General features: G+C 35.9%; 1 protein-coding gene across 1 annotated transcript in view; it reads right to left on the bottom strand.

Moving 5' to 3' along the window:
- LRMDA (leucine rich melanocyte differentiation associated) overlaps positions 1-24,159 on the bottom strand; it is a 689,441-nt gene that overhangs the window by 109,480 nt on the left and 555,802 nt on the right.

Genomic DNA, 24,159 nt, shown 5'->3' with positions numbered 1-24,159 from the left:
GGTGAAACAGATTAATATTTACCTGAAGGAAGTTATGATGGAGTCCATATGTAAGAAAGGAGACATTTCTGGCTGGGATAAGATACCATACTTTTCAAAACTAAGCAAAAACCTGATTCTGCCATTCCACTGCCCTGTGAACTAAATGAAGGGATCTCTTAAAAATTATAATGCCTATAATGCAAAAAAGTGGAAAAGTATATAGAATTCTTAATAATAAACACTTAAAACCCACACCAGAAGTCTAATGCATTTAAAGAAGTAAGTATCAAGAAGACTTGCTCAGAATCCTTAAAAGCAAAATGTTAAGGAAGAAGAGAGGAAACCCAAATCTTTCCCATAATATAAACTTCAAGATCCTATGATTCCGATTTAAAAATATTAGACTGTGGAGCTATAGTTTGCAATAAACTCATTTTCATCCAGTTGGAGGTTTCATTTGAAGGAAAGAGGAACATAAAGCCAAGTCAAGCCACATTTACCATCTTGCTTTTTAGTTATACAGCAGCGTTGCATTGTTAGGAGGAGAGATGAAAATAAAGGATCGTGTTAGTGAATATGAATCATCATCACAGTTTTTAAAATTTAGCTTAAGCTAGATCGATTGATATCTTGGTAGTGACATGTCCAGTTTCAGGTAAAGAGTTTGCTCTGGAGTGTTTACAATCTACCCATTGCAACGTACATAAAAAAGATGATGGGTTTTAACAGAATGCACAAAGGACAGTGTTCACTAAAAGTTACACGGTAATTTCTAATAGAAAAGGTAAGGCAAATAAAGAGAAGAAATACAAAAGCTAAACTATTTCTTGAATTTCATGATAATTTGCAAAAGGGAGTCTTGAGGAAATAATTGCTGTCTTCTGTGCAGGTTGTTTCCTAATAATATATTGGCATATAAGCTGCAAAAGTCAATCTAAGGAATCCACCTCAATGTTACTTATTATTTTGTAATTAATCATATCCTCAAAATTTATATTTTTTTTTAATTGAATTGAATTCAAAACCAGATTACAATGTCTGGTTAAAATAGAAGTGTAAAATAGGGCTATAATGTTTTGGAGAAGAAAAAGCTTAAATACTAATTCAAATCTTAATTGCCAGACTAAACCTGAGAACAACAATCAGAAATCCACAATAATGAAAATTAGTCATAGTAATAGTTTGTTAAAGGTTGTAACTTTGAAATCTTCTTTGTCATAGCTGTTGGACTCCTAGATGATAGTATATTAAAATATTAAGAGGTAAATGATTGAGTAGATTAGCATACTAAACCTTTGCCTTTGGAGGCCAGCTGTCAGTTTCTATGTCAGACCATAGTTACAGTGCCATTTTTGTCTCTAGCAAAAATCAGGTCATAACACGAAGATGCATCACGCATCAACACAAACATTTTAATAGAGACAGGTTTGCCTAAACAGCAAGGATGCTACTTATCAGATATGAATAAAAATCTAGAAAATCCTACCTTTGCTTTCTCACCCATGAAAACATACCCTCCTTTTCAGAGAGGTAATGTTACAGACACAACTCACCTTCAGCTAGAGTGAATAATCCTTTGATTTTAGTGAACTGTAAACATGCAGCTCAATCTGCCCTAGACAATGAAGACTATTGGAAATCTTCCCTCTGATGACCAATATGAGCTGCGGGCACATAACATCTCAGAGGATGAGATAGATGCCCCTAACACGCAGTAATGTAACATCTGAAATGAATTCCAAGAACGGGCATCTGTTCACAACTATCTGTTTTCTTTGGGCCTGGTTGGTCTGGGTAAGACAAGATGACAAATGTCACTAACTATTTAACATAAGACTTCATCCCTGTAAATCACTCCAAAAGCTGGAGGAATAAGTGGTCTCATACTGTACACTCTAGATGTTATCTGCCTATTCAAGTGTACTTATTTGGGACTCTGATAATAGTGAAGGTTTCTCTTTGGTACTTTTAATCTCAATTTAGGCTGTTGACAGCTTGATGATAGCTTTTCCTAAAATTACTGGAAGAGACTTTGCCTTTTCAGCAATATACCACTGAGCTAGCAAAATTCAAGAGCTTCTAAAAAGGATATTGGAGTGAAGGGGCAATTTAGCTTTATTTCCAATTTTAGGAAAAGCAAGAACAGGAGGGTTTGTTTATTGGCGTTCTGCTGTTATTTTATGTACAGTATATAATTCCCTGTCAAATATAGAACAGTTTTCATTACCTTTGAGCTAAGCATTCAGTTAGAGCAATTTTAATTCTATGGAATATCATCCAGGGTTAGGATTGTTTTGCACAAACATTGGCTAGAGTTCTGAACCATGTTTCTTAGTAAGACTATGCACCACCAGAAAGACAGCTATTTATTTTCCCTACCACATACTGACATTTGGCCCTAAGCTATTTTCCGAAGAGATTTGTATAGATTGTATTACTGTTAATATTCACAGGAATATTTTGACAGTGACAGCATTGACATGTGACAGTTATGTCTTCAAGTATTGGTGACATATGTATCAGAAGTTCTTGTTGCAGTGGAAAGTAACTACAAATACAAATAGCTTTGAGGAAAGCTGGTTAAAATGGGTGGTAGCTTCAGTTTTATAGGAACAGGTCACCACGTAGCTCAGTAAAGAAATTCTAACAGTATTATTACAGGAGAAGCTTGTATTCTTGCAAGCATTATAGTAATCCAAATTTTGAAGTATATCATAGTACAAGGTATAGAAGTTACAAGGCCAATAAAGTTAGACTACTCACAGCCTAAGTTATGCACGTAATCAAACATTTGCTAAATTGAGGTATCTCTGTCTTCATATTAACCTCTAAGTTTTGTCTGAGCTAAGAATTGTTGTACTTGATACTAAATAGATTGTAAAAGAGTACCAGATTTTCAAACCGTGTTCATCAAAATTACAGGTACTGTGGAAGCTGCAGTAGGAAAAAAACAAACAAACAAACAACAACCAAACAAACAAACAAAAAAAAAATTGAAAAAAAAAACCCTGAAACATAAACTTCGAGTATTTTTAATTAAAGCAATGGTGATTGTTTAGGAAATATTACTTTCTGTTGATGAGTAAGATGCAGCTTGATATTAGGCTATATTGGCTATAACAGAATATTATTAATTATCAAATATTAATTTGATAGTTGATATTCTTCTATTTGTATCCTAGTATTTCTCTACTAATATTACCCTTATTTCTAAGGCATGCCACAAATTCTTTATACACTCATACACACCAGTAACTGTAGTAGCCATTAATGTATTATACCTGACAAATTTTACAATACAGGAAGAAAAGCAGCATGTCGGCATGTTCCTGACAAGGGTTCAGTAGATATACAATGCGCTTATGGAAAGATGTGATAAGTAAAATTGTTTCAATACACACATACATACAAAGGAAGATTTCCTTAGCTAAATACATTTAATTCCAAAATATTTTCAGAGGATGTCACAGAGAGAAATCTTAGTTTGATCAAGCCATCATCTGAAAGAGAGATGGGAGAGTGCAGAATGAGATGTGATAGCAAAAACCAAAATAATTAAGAACATATTATTTACTAGGGAGCTCAAGACATAAACTAAGGATTCTCATGTATCTGTTACCTTGGAAAGATTTTAAGTGTTTGGGATTTCTCCTTTGCAACATGTTTCTCATCTAGTATGGGAATATCTCAGATCTCCAGCATTTCAGAGTGTGACTCATTTTTTTCAGGGAAGCAATGAAGAGGCAAATTTCTTGGGGACAGCATGATACTCATTCTCTAAGTCTGACCCACAATTATCAAGAATTCTTGTGTTCTGTGATACTGTTGTTTATTTCCATTCATCACAGTTTTAACACTTGTCAAAGTCATCTAGTAAGGTCATAGAGAAATGACCTTAGCAATTTGAAAGCTCGTTGCTTCTCATTTGGTGATTTACATTCAAATAAAAACAGAAAACAATATTGTGACATTGCAGTGATCAGCCCAATGGTACATATCACATTATCAGATGCAAAACCTGGATTTAGTAAGAAAGTATGATTCATTTCAAAAAATTTTTAATACAGCTGCAGGAAAACTACAATTAAGAATGAGGGAAATCACTGCGGTATCAATTTTTTTTAAACTGACAAAAACATTCCTCCAGAAAGGTATATGATTAATGGGACAATCTGTCGTATAGTTCCAGCTTAAAGGATCAACTCATACTTGCTTTTGAAAAACTTTTACTTTTATGTAAACAAACTGTAGTGTTTTCCTAATAAGTTTATTCTGTCTCAAATGCACTCAATGCTTAAAATTAATCATACTTCAACAGATACATGGCTTATTATAATTTTAAGAAATGCCTGCATAAACGTCTGCTTAGACTAAGGACTCATTTTGGATCTCTTGGGCACACATATCTTCCCCAAAAGACACAATGGCACCAGTCTTCAATAATTCATATATATTTTGAAAACTTGCCTAAATATCTGTGAACCAATAAGTCAGCAATGTGTCAGTTCAACCCCTTTGTAACACTAACAGCAGCAACTCATGTGTCTTAACCCATGAGTATTTTGGACCATCATGATTTGTTGACATTTGTGATAAAATGTACAGAAACTTTCCATGGAACTCCTCCTCAAAAATTTTTTCCCCAAAATTTTAGACATAACTAACTAGAAATTAATTGTTTACAGATTAAATATATATATATATATAAAAGTCATCTATAAATGTGTGATGAGGAACATAGTCCGCCTAGTAACAGAAAAAGATTTAAATGTATCCATTTGGGGTTGAATTTATGACATGCTTGCAGAGAGTATCAAAACACTGCTTGAGAGGGACTGTTTCTTCCCAGGAGTTTGCAGAGCACCAAGCACAATGAGGCTTTGATTTCACTGTGAGGTCTTTGAGAGCCTCGTGATAGCAGAAAATATTACAGGAAGCAACAATACACCGAGTCTTTAACCTTTCCATCCTAGGGAATGGTTAGGGAAGAATGACTTTATTTACAATGCATTTGCTTTTCTACTAACTCAGGAACCATACAGGCAGTGAAAAAAAGGGATAAAGTGTGAAAGAAGGGATAAAGAAAGAGACTAGAAAAATATGCAAAAGCAGGACCTGACAGGACCACTATATATGGCAGGCTACAAAAGGTCTTGCTTTCTTCTCCCTAACTGTGAGCTAGCCTAGAGGTCTCAAATGGGCCAGCCTGAGTTTGAGACTGATCCCAATACACTGTTATGTTCTGGAAAACCAACAGGTGGCATGGCATGCTGAAGTGGGAGAGACAGCTTTCCTTGATGGAATGGGATTTCCCAATTCCCTTGCTCCACATCCAAGCATAGTTAACTACGAGTTAGCAGCTGCCTTTACTAAACCTCCAGCACAGATTAGAGTCACTTTAATTAATGGGGAGAAGGGGAAACACATGTGTGATGTATCACAACTTGGCTGATCTCTGTAGGTTTACTGAGATAACCTCCTAACCCAGCATAGAAATAGTGATTTATTTTAAAATCTGGTTTTAGACGTTTGACCACGGTACTGAAAAACAGAAGAACATAGCAGATGAGTTTTGGATGGAACATGGGAAGGAAGGAAAAGGGTATCGCCCACTTTTGTCTCAATCTCATGCCTTTAACTGTGGTTCTCATATTTTGCTGAATGTCGCAAAGATCTGAATGACTTTCTTTCATCAGCAGCCATTTTTTAAAAAAATTAAAAATAGTAATTTAACCAGTCCTAATAAAGAAGACAAACACAATCTGATTACTCTGAACTAATATGCCATTTAAATTTATTTTTATAAAAGTATCTCAATTAGAAAAAATTTCCTAGGGAAATATAGGTAATCTTTTTCCCAAGGTTGTTTTATTTTTTTTTTTTTCTTATTAATAATCAAGAGAATTCATTGGACAAGAAAGGAACTTAAGGGCAGGTATTGGTAGGATAAGGGATTTTTTTGGCTTTATGCTTCTTTTGCCTACTAATCTAATACTCATAATAATAATTTTTCAAAAAAATGTCGGGAGTCTGACCTTCTAAGTCTGTGACGCATAACTGTTAGTATGATGTGGAAGTGAAAAATGTTTTTCTAGTATGCAAACACAAAGTAAAGTGTGAAGGGAAGAAAAAAAAAAAAAAAAAAGAGAATAACACTTTGTAACATTTAGAAGAAAATGAAGTCAGCCACACACTGGCAACTGGCTCTCAAGAGTCGGGGAATCTAATTAGACTAAAGAAAAGTTTCATTTGTTTAATCCCTGAATTCCACTTTTCAGGGAATAAAAACCCCAATATTTGGATGGTACCAGTAAGGGAACATCCTGTGTACGTCTGCTGCATCGAAACAAATTTGTAGAGACCAATAGTTCAAAAATACAAGTGGTCTGCTGTTTTTGGCAACCACACACATTCCTTCAAATACTTTCGGGTGTTGAAGGAAGTAAAGGGGGGACTGCAATTCAGATAAGCCAATCCTCTTTGAACCATGGTTTGAGAAACAGTAAAATTTAAATGACGTTGCTTTCCAAATTATATCTCTCTACTAGACATTTCCTTTTTATATTTCTAAACACAAGAATAAAGAAAAAATTATCTAATATTTATACCTATGTTAGCAAAAAATGTTGCAACCCATTTCTGACATTTTTAAATTTAATAAATAACACAAGCGTTTCAGCTATAATCAAGAGTGTGACTTTGAACTTAAAAAATATTCATTCCAGTCATTTTAGCAGCCTGTTTTCATATGTGATGCTATTAATAGATTAGGCCAAATTATTGTGGTACTAGGACTACATGGAGAACAGTGATCTTATATTTTGGTTGGCCTTCCAATTCCAATGACCTTTAACAAGAAAAGGCAAGACAATTTTGCTTATTTAACAGAAGTAGTGGAGCTTATGAAGATTCAAAGCATTTCAGAATATATTTCCCTTATTCTCACATAAGAGAGATTACCACTTCTCACTTGAATTTACTTCACCTTTTGGTTTTCACTTAATTTTAAATTGCAAGGTTGAAAGCAGGGTGCAACTGGATCAAAAATGTAAATGAACATCAGATAATTCTTATGCATTTAGGCTTAATTGAGTGTAATCGATACGTCTGGTGTGCAGCCAAATTCAACTATTGTGAAAAGCACCTAATGTATGGACATTATTTTTGGACTACTGAATGCCAGAAAATAATGAGCTGGCATTCAGCTTTGGTGAATCAGACCTTGAAATTCCATCTAAGAGCAGTTTTGAATTATTACTGAAGATAAGGTGTAAATGTGCAAGGGAATTTTATCCATGTTTCTCCCATGAATCATAAATGAGGAAAAAAATTACAGTCTAAATTGCACTTAAAAGGAATAAAGTCTTTTCATGTCATACATGATTTATCAAAATGATCTCATTTTAAGAGTACTGTGGTGTATCTTGATTAATAACATTAGTAAGCATGATGAATAGCCTCTTTAATGGTAACACAGAATTTATTGGCAAAATCCCTACTTCTACCAAAAAGAGTGCGAAGTAAAACACATAGCAGCTAGTAACTTGCAGAAACAGCTTAAGTAAACTCTCTCCTATATATTTTTCATTTAGAGATCTGTGAAAATTCTTAATTTGAGTTTATACTCAGGTTCATTTTGAAAACAAGTAACAGGTTTTACCGAATGTGGCAGCTCTAACCACTACAAAAGTCACTTTGCAGTTCCCTGCAAAACAAGCTGAACTCTGCACGTAGTGTAAGAGGATGTAGTGTATTAAGGTCTTTCAAGAACATTGGCCCCATCCCCTTATGACCTTTTTCAATATCCTCTTCATATTGCTTTAATATCCTAAATGCTTCCCTTCTCCCATTACTCCATTTTCCCCCTCCTCCTGCCCCCCCCCTTTTTTTAAGCCTGCTCCAGCCTGCCCTAACTAATTTCCTTTTGGGCTGACAGATCAGAGGCCTTCCTACCACTGTTCCTTTTAGACCTGTGAAGCCCTCCTCGTAATCCTGCTGCTTGTCCACAATTAATCTTTCCAGTTGCCACATTATTAACACTACCACCCACAGACAGAGGATGCCTGAGCACGGCTGGACACTCGCTCCCCACTGGAGCATCAAAGTTGTCAATCACACACTAGTCAGAAAGTTGCCTGCTGTCAACATCAGAGGTTTTCATCCTCTCCTACCCACTGATCAAACATTTTTCTTCAGAAGATTAATTCAAAGTCCCCACCCATTTCCTCCCATATCCTCTTTCCCTTTTAGGTTTACTCGATGATCCATCTTCTGTATGGAAAAGGAAGCAGTGTATAATAGAAATCCTTTCAAAACAAAAGTTCAGCAAAACTAAATTTAAATCCCAGCTGTTATCAACCTCTTCCCCCCCATGCAAGTTAAACACCTTAAAGAGCTTGGATTAGACCTAGTCACAAATGCCTTTCTTTGATCAAAGGCTCCAAGACTTTACACAAATATAATCACAAGGCAATGACTGCATCTAAGGAGCCTGAATTGATTTGTTCTACTGTAACATATAGCATACAAAAACACCCGATAGGTTTTTTGACTTCCAAGACCATTCTTTTTCAACTTATGTCACTCAAAGACAGGAATTTTAGCATCTTCTTAACATTATTTTTTCAATCTCAGTAGAAAAAAAAGTGACTTCTTATTGCATAGTATTTCCCTTGTATCTTTTTAAAAATCGTATCTTAGCTACCTACATTTAAAAACAGAAGGATGCAAGAGGTTCTGCTGCTCACTCAGTTCAGTTTACCGAGTTGAAGAAAAGTAACTTCACTGCTACCATCTCTCCTGAATCATATACCAGATTCTAATATTTTCATTTGTGCTGAGTTAAACCTCACTGCTCAAGTGGCCCAGTATCTTTCATTATGGTAGGTAACAGGATCTGTGCCTAAAGGAGCACTTACACATCCTAGCAAGACAACAGTGAATGAAAGAAATACCCATTAATATAATCCAACAAGCAATCTGTTCACTGTAAAACTTAATACTAGGTTTTAAAATAAGAATAAATCCATTTAAAATCACACTACAAAATAAATTTCAAGTTGCTAAATCGTACTCATCCCTAAAATAGATTTTTGAATGCTTTTTCTTCTCTTAGACTGGTATTAATGAAAATCAGGAAATTGACAAAAGACCCCCAAAAGTATAAAACAATAAAGGAAAATCTGCTGGTCTTGACTCCTGGTCTGACTTAGGGAAAGTAAGTGCAAGCAAGAAGTATACATTTTATCTCGCATTTCTTTAGCAGCATCTTTACCTTCTTCACCTCCTGGGAACACACATGCTACCTTCTTTTCATTTACAGTACGCAGGATTCAATAGGCTTACACTCTAGTAAAATAAAGTGCAAGGAAAAAAAAAACATAAATAAACCTGTCATAGCCCAAACCAGAAAACTCTGTAACTCTTGCTAGAGAATTTTGAGTTGTCATAGACAAATATTCTTTGAGGTGTCTTGTAAAGTGAACTGCAAATGAACTTCTACATACTAGCAGATGCTAACCTTTTTCTAAGTTCCCACCTCAGTAATGCCCAAACATGCCATTTATTGCATCTCACTCCTTGCCCAACAGCTATGAAGGAGTGAAAAAACAGTACTTTATACTTACAGGACTTTATACTTACAGTATTTTAGATATTACAACTTCAACAGAAGGTGCAAAAGCATAAGTAAGTCACTTATGTGAAAGGAAGTACACTGATAATGTATTAGATTCCAAGTTTCCTTCAGTCATTCCCTGCAATATTTTTTTCAACCGATTATATCACAGCTACTAAACACAGCACTACTGGAGTAATTACCGAGATTTATGCTATTCTATGGCATAGCAACAGTATACAAGCTACATATAAACACAGATGCAGAACTCAAATACACATTACATACAATACAGTTACTTATTACTTTTCATAGACCTGTATTTTGAAATATAGATGATTCAGAACTTTTAGACTTGTTTTTGCCAATCTGATGTCCATAGATTCTTTAAAAGCAAAGACAGAATCTGCAAGGTAAATTGCTTTTTTTGGATAGGAACCTCTGAAAATGTTCCATAAAGTAAATCAGTAACATAGTACCATCACTTGCAAGCACATCCAATGACAATCAGAGGAATGCAGAACTGCATCTATCTTTCACTGACCAAGCGTAATTGTTTGCAACGTTAGAGGGTTTACTTTGCTTTGCTATTCGTTCTGCTGTCCCCTGCTTGCTTAATTTTTTCAGAAGTATGGACAATGATGCAAAAATGAAAGCTAGATCCTAAAAATTGTAAGATAGCAGTAGTTTAATGACTATTTTTGAGTTGTACTGATGTCCTTGCTTAATAGGCACAGGAATTAAGAAATGGGAAGGTTAAAAATGCTTTCAAGACATCTTCATTCTGTCGTGGGAATAAAAGTGAATTGCTTCTAAAACCTCTTGTCACACTACTTAGTCAGCAGAAGGGGGTGCTGTAGTGTAACCTATTTAAAATGCAAATGGAGTAACTTTTCTAACAGCAGATTAAAACTAGCATTTTATTCACTTGGCATACCCACAGCATACTGAATGCTGGAATCAGACTCGTCACTGCACACCGCAGGTTATTAATAGAGCTCAGAATGGTGTTGCTAAATGTGCAAGTTAAAAGCAAATAAACAAAAATGGATTTATCTGTGGTATTTGTTCTCTGGGAGAATTCAGCAAGGCCTGCCTTACACTGCACATTTGTTTATCCAAGATCACTGAGGCTCAATTTTTTTTTTTTTTTTTAAAGTATTTGATTGACAGCCACTTACCACAGCCAGAAGTTCTGGGATATGTGATCTATAACACTAACATTCTAGAGAAAAACAGAGTTATTTTCAACCTGGACAAATAAATCTAGTAAGTAAGACACACAGGAAAGAGTCTATGGTACACAACCACTACTTTCTAGTAGGCCTTTCTGGACTCTCGTGAACTACCAGCACATGAGAGAATAAAGTCGAAGGCCTCAGCAGAAACAAATCAACACGTTGTGCTATGGCTTTACACTTCATTTTCCTACAACGTCAGGTGTTAGGGCAGGCAAGTGGGTTTCTCCTCTATGTTTAAGCCAATTCCTGTGTTCTTCATCTCGATCTCTCAGATTCATAAAAAATGCTATTTAATTACATCTCCTCCCCACCCTCCCCCTCCCAAAAAGAGTGTAAACATGACTCCTTTTTATCTTCTGATACATCTGGACAAGTAGACAATGTGCTAAAACAAAATAAATCTGCCCTGACAGTCACATCAAAGGGTTCAGCTAGGGGCTTGCAGCTACTTAAGGCACAGGAATGTTGTTGCTAAGCATCGCTCTACAACCTATCAGTCCCTTAAAGAAGAGCTTTTTTCTTTCAGAGGGAGATGAAGAAAGCTGGAGAGTGGGAACCAGACTGCAAAGGGAGATTGGGGATTTTGGAGGATTTTGAAGCTTAAAGTGAATTGTGTGAAGAAAAGGGCGTTTGGTTTGGTTTGGTTTGCCTCTTGACATACAGTCTACATTTGGGGGTGGGGGGAGAAGTAGGGGAGGAAGGAGGGGTTAAAACTTGTTGATGAAACATCTTCTGAATTTTCCCCTTGGATAAAACCAAGCAAAGTCTTTGATATCCTTTTTCAAATCCCTGTACTTACTGTAGATTCAAAATATAAAGATTGTGAGCAAAAGCAAGAGGGCTGGGATACCAAGCCTGTTAAAAGTATATTGAGAAATGCATCCCATGCCCTGCTTTTCTGTCAAGCGTTTGATAAATATGTGTATGTTCCTAAATACATGGAACGAGCAACAATGTCCATATCTAATAAACATGCTCTACAGAGAAAGGAAATTTCTGATACATATGCACACAACACTATTAGATACTCAATTTACTAGTAAAAACTATTCCGTTGAGAGAGAAGCCCTCACTGAAATCACCAGTCTTCTATACCGTGCCCTGCAGGACTTGATTTGTACATGTTTAGTGCTTAAAACTCCAAATGAAGCCAAACGAAGGTAAAACCATGCTAAAATCAGACCTTAGAACTATACTAATGATAAAGAGAGCTGTGATGAAATGGACAGCTAAAAATTCGAATTATGCTCTCCTCTCTCAGATGTAGAAACATATCCAAGGCAGACAGACAATCCAGCTGGAAAAATATGAAACAATTCATTTCAAAGCTTAATTATCCTGAAGGTAAGCTAAGAAAACCAGTAGTTTGGTTACAGCACCACTGAGAGTTGAATGAACTTTGATCACACATCTTTGGCTTTTAAAAGCAGTTTAAAAGTTTAAAAAATCCTCTTCCCTTTTTAAGAATTAAACAAAGAAAATGTGAAATGGACTCATTCTACGTGCAGGGTAACTATCAAGAACATGAACAATTACTGAGCCCATGATATTGCACAAATAAATAACACTTAGCATTATCTTCAGCACTATCATATTTATTAAACAGTGACTGAGGGCAGCAGTAAACATTTTTATTGTCCCATATAGCTCTTATTTTCTAATTAAACAGAAGGTTATTTCCACTGCCAATGCAGCCATTTATCTTATTTGAGTGTTACATAATATTTTTTGCCAGCCAAGCCTGACTATAAAGCGTTCTGTGTGGTGAACTGTGGCCCAACTTGCTTTCCTGTTTGGTAATCATAGAAATGGGCCATTTTGTGCTGTGTTAATAAATAAACTTTTTGCAATTTCTCCTAAAACATGATAAAGCTCATACTTTGTCCTACCCTCTAGCTTCAATACAAGGGCAATGAGCTGTATTATTAAAGATATAGGTCAAGCAAACCTGATGATTTCAGTCCTGTGGGGTGCTTTAGAAACTGTTGTCATATTACTGAGATCATTCTGCTGTTCCTAATTATTCCTCTTGGTTGCTTCACATTTCAAGTGATTTCTCTCACACTTATGTCAAAATTTATAAGCTGCTCTGTGTAACAACACTACGTTATTTCCTCACTTGTTATGGTAATATAGGACAGAAACTAGGAGAATGCTTTAATCTAGCTGACAAGGATAATGTAGTCTAGAAATGTAATAAACTTTGTATTCTACTACAGAGTTGGGTTTTTTTCTTCCTACCATGAAACATTTCATATAGATAGACATCTTAGAAAAACTAATTGCTACAATAACTTGAATATCCTCTGAGTTGCTTTTATCAGAAAAAATGTATCAGCATTAAAGTGATCACTCCAATAGCTTGTGCATTCTCCTTATTCCCATAATTGCTATTCTGCAACATTCTGTTGACTGTACTGTAAAACTACATACTGCCAAAGGAAACCTATTTCCAAGAAATCCGTGCATCACACAAACAGTGCAAAACATTTGAAATTAACAGGCTGGGCTTTAACAGTGCTGTAACACATCTTGGGCTGACTGGCACAAAATTTTATTTGCACTAAGTAGCTTGAGTTAGGGAGAGAGACTGGGAAAACATTAAATCAACTTTATGTGATAGCTGCATGTTCTACAGTGTCTTTTGAAGGATTTCAGAATGTAACAAAAGCTGCCAGTGGAAAAGGTAGTCTAATAAAAGGTTTGAATTTTAAAGCTAGTGTGGGTATTGCTTACTGTGGGGGCTAACCTATGGAAGCATCATTTTCTTCAGAACGTACGAGCAGGTACAAAATGATGTTAAAAAAAAACAAAAACAAAAACACATGCGCACCCCCCCAACCAACAAACAAACCAAACCAAAACACAACTCCTGTTAGAAAATGTCATATGAGTAACTCAAACATGACATTCATCCTAGTATTTCTAGGGATGATTTTGCTGAAATGGCTTGTATGTGCAATTTGCTATATTTGCCCAATGTCCAATGGGTTTTTAAGGTACTTTTAGTCATGAGAAAACTGAAAAAAAACACTAACAGGTCTGTGAAAAAAGACCTATTGCCTCATAGTTTTGTGCTGTATCATCATGATAATACAAGAGCACAATACAAGATAATACTGCATCAAAGTCATCAGGCAATAAAGTACGAATAAGGAGCACTGGTCTACAATGGCAACCTTTAAAGGGACTTTTTCCAGATACATGAAAAATATTATTTAATTGAGCGTGTTCACAGGAAACAGAGAGGAGGCAAAGATGAAGCTAGTGTTGTTCCAGTTAGAAATACTCATGAACAGCACTGTCAGGAGAAAAAGAAAGGAAGAATACAGAACAGATTTCTGGTTTTACCTCTGTTCCTACTTCTTTCTTCCTTAATAGAGTTGATGACCTGACTGAAGATAAACTTTGCAAGGTTTGGGGGTGTGGGAGTGGGGAGGGAGCAAGAGGCAGAAAAAGTATCTTCTGAAGGGTTTCACATCTGGATCCCAATTAGAAGAACTGGAGCCCCTGTCATGTCCTGACAGTTGGCAGGATGAACTGTTCATGTGTTTATAAAGTGAGATTTCCCTTTTCTATGACTTTTTCTTTCCCAGACAGACGACCCAGCATGTATGCTAGACACACTTTGCATCTTCCTTTTGGCTTTTCAGCTACCACCTGTCAATATGTAAAACCTTCTTGAAAGCTGATGATTTTAAAAATGTGTCTATGTTCAGATTTGTTTCCACAGTGGATAGCCAAAAGAAGGCAATGTCACAGCCAATTTTAAAGCTGAGCTGTAATGGAAAGAGCATTTAGGCCTTATGACTTACATGACACAATACAATACAAATACAGGAATTTGGGGGATATAAATCATGTGGTTAACCAATATATTATTAATTTGTAAAGCACCTGCTTAGAAAACAAACTCTGATGGGAATTATTAACCACAGGAACAGGAAGTAATTTTAGGATCTTCACAAATTAAGGCATGAGAGATAAAGAATTCAGATATAAAAGCATTAAACTGCAGAGCCATATGACCGTAACACATCAGTATATTTACCTAGTTTTTAGTGATTCAAAATAAACTAAAAACAATGGGAGACACTAGTCACTATAAGAGGGGGAGGCAATTAAAAATACCTGTCAAAATATAATTATATAAATTTGTTAAAAACAAAAATCACTAAGGCAAAACTGGAGTACACAAGAAACACTGTTGCAGCTTTAATGCCTTAGAGTTTAACTCTATCCAAAATAAAGACATGTCCTACATACAGTAGTTCAGAGCTGTCTGAGACTTCTTGTCACTACTTATATATCAGAAATGCATAACAAGAGGGAGGTGAACTCCATAACATAATTAAGCTAATAAATTTTTATAATTACTTTTCCTGAACTTATTAATAAGTGAAGTTCATTTTTTAATTTTATTTGGAAGATACCTTCAACCTGCATGAGAGGAGAGAAAAGACAGCAGAAGACTTGTTTTATCTCAAAAGTCCTTTTCCAAGCTCTGTGTGCACTTTTGGCGTTCAGTCTGGTCATGAAATACCAGGAAGTGAGAATTTTTTGTTTCTTGAGGTGATGGATTTAATGAACGCTGTCCTAAAATGCATTGGGTTCTGCCTCATTGAGAGGCTTTCTATGCTCCCACTGAAGAAATGCTCTAACTAGTGGTCCCTATCCATTAAATGCAGAAAGCACTTGACAAAGTCTTTCCCTCAGCTCTAGAAACTATTCCCCCAAATTTGCATAACTTCAGGACATACTGCAATTCAGGGATGAGGGGAGGGTTTTTTGTAAGACTGACAGAGTCACTGCTCATTTAGAGGAGTATTGAACTTTTCTGGGTTTCAGGTGTTACTATGGTTACTTACACAGCTGACATGTACTGAGTGCTTCCAGTCTTGGCTGAAAAACTGCCATCTATGTACAGTCTGTCACACTTCTAGGAAATCTGTTCCAACAAATTAGTGTTGCCATTAAAATTCTTCTTTTTTCTACCCTAGGTGCATAAGCTTCTGTTACAACAGCTGGTTCTTTTCATATCCACTGCCAATTAGATGGAAGCTCTGAATCTTATTGCTCATGTTCCTGTTCACTTGAGGTGATACTATTGACATACTGTGATCAGCTCTCCTCTTCATGCCCCCTTGGTTACTCAAGATAGATAGAATTTCCTGGAATTTCTCACCATAACTTATGTTATCAAGTCTTCTAAGAAATCACTTGCCTTGTCCCCTCAGTTCTCTCTTCAGTCTCCCAGCAACTTTCTAGAACCACAGGCTTCTCCAAATCTAAACATGGTGTTCTAGTAGCAGTTGTACCACTAACAAATACGATGATAATATTAAAATTTCCCCTCATACTTGATACCTTAAAGGAGTATCAGAGGTGTGCACTAAAATATAATGATTTTATGTTTTATCTCACTAATGTAAAGGTTACACAGCACCAGGCAAAGAACTGATCTCCATGAAAGCGTGTCTACTTCATCAACATGAAACCTGTTCACTGGTACTTAATTCACTGAATATATGCCATGTTGAATTTGTACTATTCTAGCTTCTTAATCAAAATAATGTATGCCATATTTGCTTAATTACATCATAAAAACAAATGAAAGTCATTGTTGTTATCAATACTGAAGCCCACAGCTTGTGCTGACCAAAGGGAAGATGGACTAAAGGAACAAGACATCCTTCTTCCATTCCTGTTCTCATCTGTCCCTCTTTCTTTTCACCAGCAGTTGAATCTACCACTTGACAATAAAATGACACTTTCAGAAAAAGCATACACATTTTACAGAATGTAACAAATGAATTGTGAATTGTATTATATATACATTGTGAATTGTAATATTTTTCACGGAAGTTGGAGGTATTCTCATTTTATAATAGCACAAATATCAAAGGAACCCTGAAAATTACGGATATAAGCATGGGCCGTAAAACTGGGTGGGTAGAGGGAGTGGAAAGAACATTTCACTTTTCCCCACCCTGAATATACAAAACTGGGTAGAAACAATACTGATACCACAAGCAGACAACTCAGAATTACTTCAGACAAAGTAAAACTACTATGGAACTGAAATTAAACAGAAAGAGAAAATAAACTTGGGTTATACAGTGGATAATTTTAAGAGCTGCTTGCATTCACATTTGTAGTACAACCAAGTTCACAACACAGCGGCATAAAATGAAAATGATCCAAAATTATTCACTGTACTTACATAAATGGAGTTACCTTTTTCCTGAACTACTGTTTTGGTGTGATCAATAGACATACTGTGAGTTTAAAATTCAGCTAACCAACCAAATATAAAGATTCGTCATTGTCTGCGATTCTGCATTGACAGTGGTTTCTTAAGGCACAGCAGCATATTTCTGAGATATAGTCCTTCCCATTGTTTGAACATGACTCACGTATTCTTCAGAAGTTACATTTCCTACATTGTGTTAGCTTTAGAAATGGCAATTCCAAATGCATCAGTTTGCAGATTTTTTTCCTGTTTGCATAGGGTCAGAATTTAACAGGAGGGATCAGAACCAGAATTTGCATACCCATCTGAAACAGAACTGGTAGCCTTATAGAGGAAGGGGAGATACTCTAGATACTCTCTCAGTTTTGCATTGCTAAGTGTATTTGTGAACTTCTCATAGCAGACTTTAACACAAACCTGATGTGAAAAGTTTGTCAGCTCTGTACTGCCCACAAGACCAGCATATCATATTCTGACCACTTTCTTCCATTCTGACAGGTGCCTCAAGATCATAGCCCAAATAAAAGTCTCTGACATAGCAACAGAAAATATACCATTGCTATGGCATCTGTTGGCAGTAATAGTTTGGGGGGAGGAGGGGAAATAAATTCTTCAAGTTGTGTTTCTATGGATTTATACAAATTATACTGCAAAATGCTTATCCGAATGTTTTTGATTTTTTTTTTCTTTTTCTTCTTTTTTTTGTCTATTAATACAGAATTGGAAGATGGGGGTTGTGGTAGAAAATCTAACGTTTAGGTCTACTTTCTAGAACACTGAGTTAATTGTTCTATAAGCACAAATTCTCAGACAACATAATGAAACAAAATGAACAGAGACAGCTTTCATATCTCTGACTCCTCTGCTCCAGTTATCTGGCTTCATGCATGGAATAACAAAAATAAATATTACGGCAAATATCTTCAGACATTGAGATTTAAATGAAAGATTTATTTCCAGTTACACTTATTCAGAAACTTTTGGAAGAAATGCTAAAAAAAGATTATTCATAACATTCTGTTGTTTCAGCATTGGACTTTGGTCTCAGCACCTACCTCCTGGCATGACTTTTTTTTGTTAATATTATATCTGTAGACTGCATAAAGCATCCAAGTTAAAAATAAAATGACATATTTTGACTAATCATGTCAGAACTCATTTTCTGTTACTCATACCTTTAGATTATTAGAAACAGACTGATGCATTAAATGTTTTACACTTTGCAAAATGATTGCTCCAACAGCATTATTTAAAGTACTGGAACTGCTCAGTTCCTTGAAGTACAACTATTGTATCTGGAGTTCACTTATTTTCTCTCATTGAAGCACCTTTGTGCTAAAGGACACTTTTTTCCTCTTTTTTTTTTTTTTTTTTTTTTTTGCCATTGACTCTGGCGCTTTAGATACAATATGATTTTATTACTCAGAAATACTTTATTACTGCAATAAAACTGCACTTTCCTCCGCAAAATATATTATTAAATTGTGCCTTCAATAACCATCTCACCTAATAGTGAATGTTAAATCAAAAAACTGAAGTCAAAGCTCCTGTTGATTCCACATGCAGAAGATTACGTGTTAACAGCACAGGGCAATACAACACAGCAGGAAAACAAAAATGTCCCCAGTAGTTTACATAGTTATACGTACTGAATTTCTGGTTTTAACGTTATTTTGTTATTACAAAGAGTACCTGAGAAATGTCCAGTTATGTACCAAATAAAATGCCCAACATTTGCTATTTCATATTTCTTCCCAAGAGGAGCACCCAACAGACGGTCACTTTTTAGTAGTCTCACTTCTATGCACTTTGGCTAGAGAAGATCGGAAGACATATGCCTTTCACTTGCAGTAGACACCTGTAGGCTAGTATCAGTTCATTAATTTCCTATTGAAACACTAAAGGTATTAAGTTTATTCCCACTAGCATGATCTTTAAACTGTTGCATCACTTCACAAATTATTCCCATGTTAACACACAGAGGTTTAGGCATTTGTACTTAGCAGAACTGCAAGTACATCAGTATATGAGAAAAATGGCATGTCCTAGGTTGGTTAAAACATTGACTTGATTAAGACTCCTCCATCTCATTTTGCTGTCTAAAATATATATGTAAGATTCTTCTGTATCTTATTTTCTTCAAGTTCCTATTTTTCAAACTGCTCTGTGGATATTAAAATTATGTTGGTTTTTTTTCTATAAAGCATGTGCCTGAAATAGAACCGCTAAGTGTTCTTCTGTACTAGTGAAAGAAGCTAATACAAATGCTTTCTCAATCCATTTGTTAGTTTATCGATATAATTTTGAAAGAGGAGAAACAGCTAACTAAGTAATGGTTACCGTAAACACAGTACTTAACGTATGAACAATTTAACCTCAATTTTCATCTGAGGGGGGGAAAAAAAGCCCGTTACACATGTTAACATATTTCCAAAGTTATATTTTTTTGTAACCACACTCGCCCTCTCTGAAATGAACAGCCACAAATACAGGAACATCAGAAATCCACCTGGAGACAGAAAAAAATCTTTTCCACCTCAGCTATTTAAAATGAAAAGGCAACCATCACACACCACCATTACTACTTGTACAGAACCTTTTTCCTCAGGCTCAGATTCATTGAGAAAAAGAAGCATGAAACTGAAGCAAGCAGAAGACTTTTCAGTGAAACAAATACTCATCTACTGGTTTCTCATCTTGCAGAATGTACTTGACTTTTTCTTCCTACTTTTAATACCACAGAATTACCTTATCCACTCCCTTTCTCTCCATTTCCATCTACAGAAGAAAGAAGTTGCTTGTTTGTTTTAAAAACTTTTACCGTTTTTTAGTGAATGAATCTTAAAGCAAGACTTTACCAGCTTCACAGAACAAGGAGCAGTCAGTATCTTTCTGAATGCTGGATACTCATCCAAGAGAAATTAAAACAGCAAGGTTCATCCATCAATAGTTAATATGGCTCCAAAGTACATTTCCCCAAATAACTAAAATCATTAGAAGACTGATGAAAAAGAGTTATTTTTTCATGCACAGCAGCTGCCTTCTGAAATAACCACACTTAAAGAAAAATTAACCAAGCTAATAAAAACAAGGAAAAGTGCTGATTCCAGATGTTGGATAAAATGCATTGCAAAAATTTAAAAAAAAAAAAAAAAAAAAAAGGCAAGAAACTTTGTATGATAATCGGTAAAAGCAAAACATACAGAAACCACTTGGTCAGGGCTGGAGACCTCTACATAGCTTTATTTTGTTCAGGCGTGCATTTAACCATATTCTTACGTGACATTCTGAACTGAGGTGAGTTTAAGTGTTTTCCTGAAGTAGGTCTGATGCAACAGTCATAGTAGCTACCGTCATTTTACAGTGTGCATATCCCAGTGTTTTAGCTTCCGCAGAGACAGTTTTAGTCCAAGAGATCATTTTTTTCCCATGCATTAGAGGTTTTAACTAATATCCTGTGCTTTGCCATGGATTTTATACTTTTTAAATTAATTTAGGATCTGAAAAGCTTGTTTTATACCAAGCAAAGCTGCTAATAGTGTTGGACTGGCAACTTAGAGAAAATTATATTATTGTGATGTCCTACTCGGCAGGAATGGTGTTGAGTGAATTTTTAATGATTTACTAGTTCTACTTGACTGAGCTTGCACCCTGTAAATGGATCATATGATCGCTGATCACAAGTTAAACTGCTTTTGTTTCTTGCATGGCATGAACCGAGGGTCTGTTGTACAGTACCAGAGGTTCGTGTGCAGCTCTGTGTAAGACAAGGGAAGGTTACATGCAACAGGCAGTTAATGGCTCATACCAGCAAGCCCTCAACTGAATGGAGCTCATGAGGTTGAATTTTAAAAAGGTAGCTGACCTTGCAGCTGGGAGCCTTAACTGTGTTTTCACCCATTTATACCTGGATAAGTAAACAGTTACTGAATGCTGAAAGGGCCTGAAAGCACCATTTTAGCCAAAGGCTAATCCCCATTCTCTGTGGATGAAAGGACTCAAAACGAAAACAAAACAAAACAAAAGATTCTGTGCTTCAGGTAACACAAAGGTAAAACTGCAATAAACAATTCCATTAATTTTAAACTTAATGTTGCCTTACCCTCCATTTCTAATGAGTGCTTCAGCCATTAAAAAAATACTGAATTCTTCTGAAAATTATAGAAACATTACAGTCACACCAAAAAGGACAAATACAATATAAACCAAATTAGCTCAGAAAATTTCATCTGCTCAAAATGAACCTAAAAGAATGAGTGATCAGCAAACTGCTAGTTACATAGCTTGAGCCTAACAAAAAATGTTCACCGTTCATGTTGCAGAAAACACAAGTGATGTCCAAATGTAAGAGACTTTATAAGGCAGTGATCCTCAGCCCTACACCTTCATCTCTGTTTTAATATTTTTCTCAGTACTACTGTTGAAACTAATGAAGAACTAATGGATTTCTCTGTCAAGTGGGGCTATTTAATAGTGTAAAGAACTGGCACTAGGTATGTGAGGAAGGTCAAAAGGTTTTAAGGTCAAAAAACAACTTCTGCTCTAAAGACTTCTTACTCATTTTACAGATTGTTCCACATGAATTTTAGCATACTATCCCAGGTAAAAGGTTTTTTTAGGTTCCCTAGTTTATTTTGTTATTTTTCCCTGCAACCTGTATTTCATCTATTCTGTAGACAAGAGAAGAACAACGCCAACACTTTCATAGCTTCCATAGCTGCCCAGTATTCTTCTACATGCCCAGATAGATATATTTGAAGATACATGATAAAAAGACGTTGGAGGAGGAGAAGGAAGGGCAAGGGGGACGTAACCCTCAGCCACTATGCAGCATGCGTTATCTCAGTTGAGTGGCATGGTAGCAGGGATGCACTTCACAAATCTCAGTTTATTTTCTAGCTGACAGTCCAGGATCCGACATTTGATGGCTTGCTAATACCCATATGTTGCAAAATCAAACCTTCTCTTCACTCTAAGTACAGGCACTAAACCCTAGAATTTTAAGTTTTTCTCTATTTATTCCTCAGTCCATGAATTCAACCTAGCAGCAACAAGATGCCTCAATCTCCCATCATAAACCAGTCAGTATCTTATGCTGACTTCTTAACCCAAAAAGACCATAGAACTTCCATTCATTACTTTTAAAATCTAGCAGACAACAGCATCCCATTTAAATGAAAGAGCATAAACCTGTATTTCATGCGTTTAAATTTTGATCATGCAGCAGAACAGAACAACCCCTTCCTCTCTTCGATCTTGCACATCTGTTTGGAATGCAACCTACAAAGGGAAACTCATTCTTGGAAAATCTATTATCTGCACCTAACAAAATCAAGCACCTAAAACCCATAATGCAAATAATATTATTTCTGATACTATATGAATAAAAGACAATTGAGGAGATCCTTGTGTCAGATTACATAAAATCTAAATAGGATATGCCTTCCCTAAAGAATTTTAAGTTTTAGTAAAATATAATTGCTGTTTTAAAAGTTTGTCTTCAATTGTCTAAAACTACTTTACCACATCATAGATTTTAGACAGGTTAAAATGAAGAATTATTAACTGCTTTTCAACTTGAAGAGAACACGAGTATTCACTTCAAAACTTTACCTTTACGTGTTAGTCTCGCCTGAAGTATAGAACTTCTAATGCTTTGTTCATCCCCTCGAAAAGAAACATTCTGCTAAAATACTACTGTAAATAAGGCTCATTTGGATACTGCTTCTTGCTAACATTTCCCTGTGTGCTTTATGCTCATTGCGAAACAGAAAGCTCAGGAAATACAGGGGGAAGAAGGAACTGCCTTGCAGAAGCATGCCCAGGCAAACTAACTTGCTGCCACACCTATTATCCATGTGCATTAGAAACTGCCTGTCTAGACATCAAGAACCTGACAAGATTATATGCTTGACTGATGTTTTGCATCAGATTTAATAGGAGTATGCTGGCAGGCCTCAACTGGGGCTGGAAGACTGTCCAGGTTGTGTGACAAACGAGGCCGTAGTAAAGCTATGAACAAAGAACTCATAGTCACAAAGAATCCAAAATAAAACCGTTCCATTTTACTAAGAGATGTTTAAACCATCTACCTCTCTGCTTAAGGCCTAAACTCCTAAAGACACTAGAAATGTGAGTCATCACAGCTGCAGAGGTATTTGATATGAAGTAGAAACAATGATTAGGATAAAAGAGAAAGATGGGGAGAATTTGGTAAGTATAGCCATCTGACCTAGCTTTAGGGACAAGGCAGAAAATAGCACACAGAAGATGAGTGTGTACCTGAACCCCTGAGCAAAAGCCCTGACTAGATTCACCTGGGAACTTCTTGGTACCAGCCGGGAAGAGTGTTCAGAAGCTAAGGCCAGACTATGATGCAGGAGAAAGGGAAGGCTATACTAATATCACTTGTAATCTTCATTTCCAGCATGGTACCTAAATGCCTAGCCTTAAATCTTGCTTAATACAGATCTTTATTTTACCAGTAAGACAGTCTGATGTTGGGGAATAGGTAAATCAGAGTGTAACTGGCAAACTCATAATACCTTCAGGGAAGGAGGAAATTCAAATCAAAGAGAAATTCAACAAAAGCATTGTTGCAGGCAACCCTGGGGCACCTGCACTTCAAGATTTCTGTAGGGGTACCTGGGAAACACAGAATGCTCCTGCAAAGCTGCAAAGACTCTCCGTGAGGAGCTGTTTTGACGAGAACCAAGAGCCAGAAGGAGTTTCCCCCATGAGTGTCAGAAAGGCCCTTGTACAAGACATAAGCAACAGAAACAGTACTAGACAAAAGGCAAAAATCTAAAAACTGATAGCAATATTTCACATCAGGAGAACCTGCTGGAATTGGAGCACAGACTTAATTGTTTTCTGAGCCATCTTATTATTTACTTTCTAAGTAGTTGTAAAGTATTTGAATACACTTTGAATACAAAAGATATAATGTAAAAATCCCTAAAATTATGACGTGTATTAAAAACATTCCACAAAGAAAACTAAAATCACATTTAATGGTCAGAAATTAATAATGTTTTAAAATCATTCATTTATTTGAATGCAGTTGT

The sequence above is a fragment of the Platalea leucorodia genome (assembly GCF_965183815.1).
Source record: "Platalea leucorodia genome assembly, chromosome: 4".
In the NCBI taxonomy this organism is placed as follows: Eukaryota; Metazoa; Chordata; class Aves; order Pelecaniformes; family Threskiornithidae; genus Platalea; species Platalea leucorodia.
The sequence above is the reverse complement of the archived record's forward strand: the minus strand, read 5'-3'. Positions and strand labels throughout refer to the sequence as shown.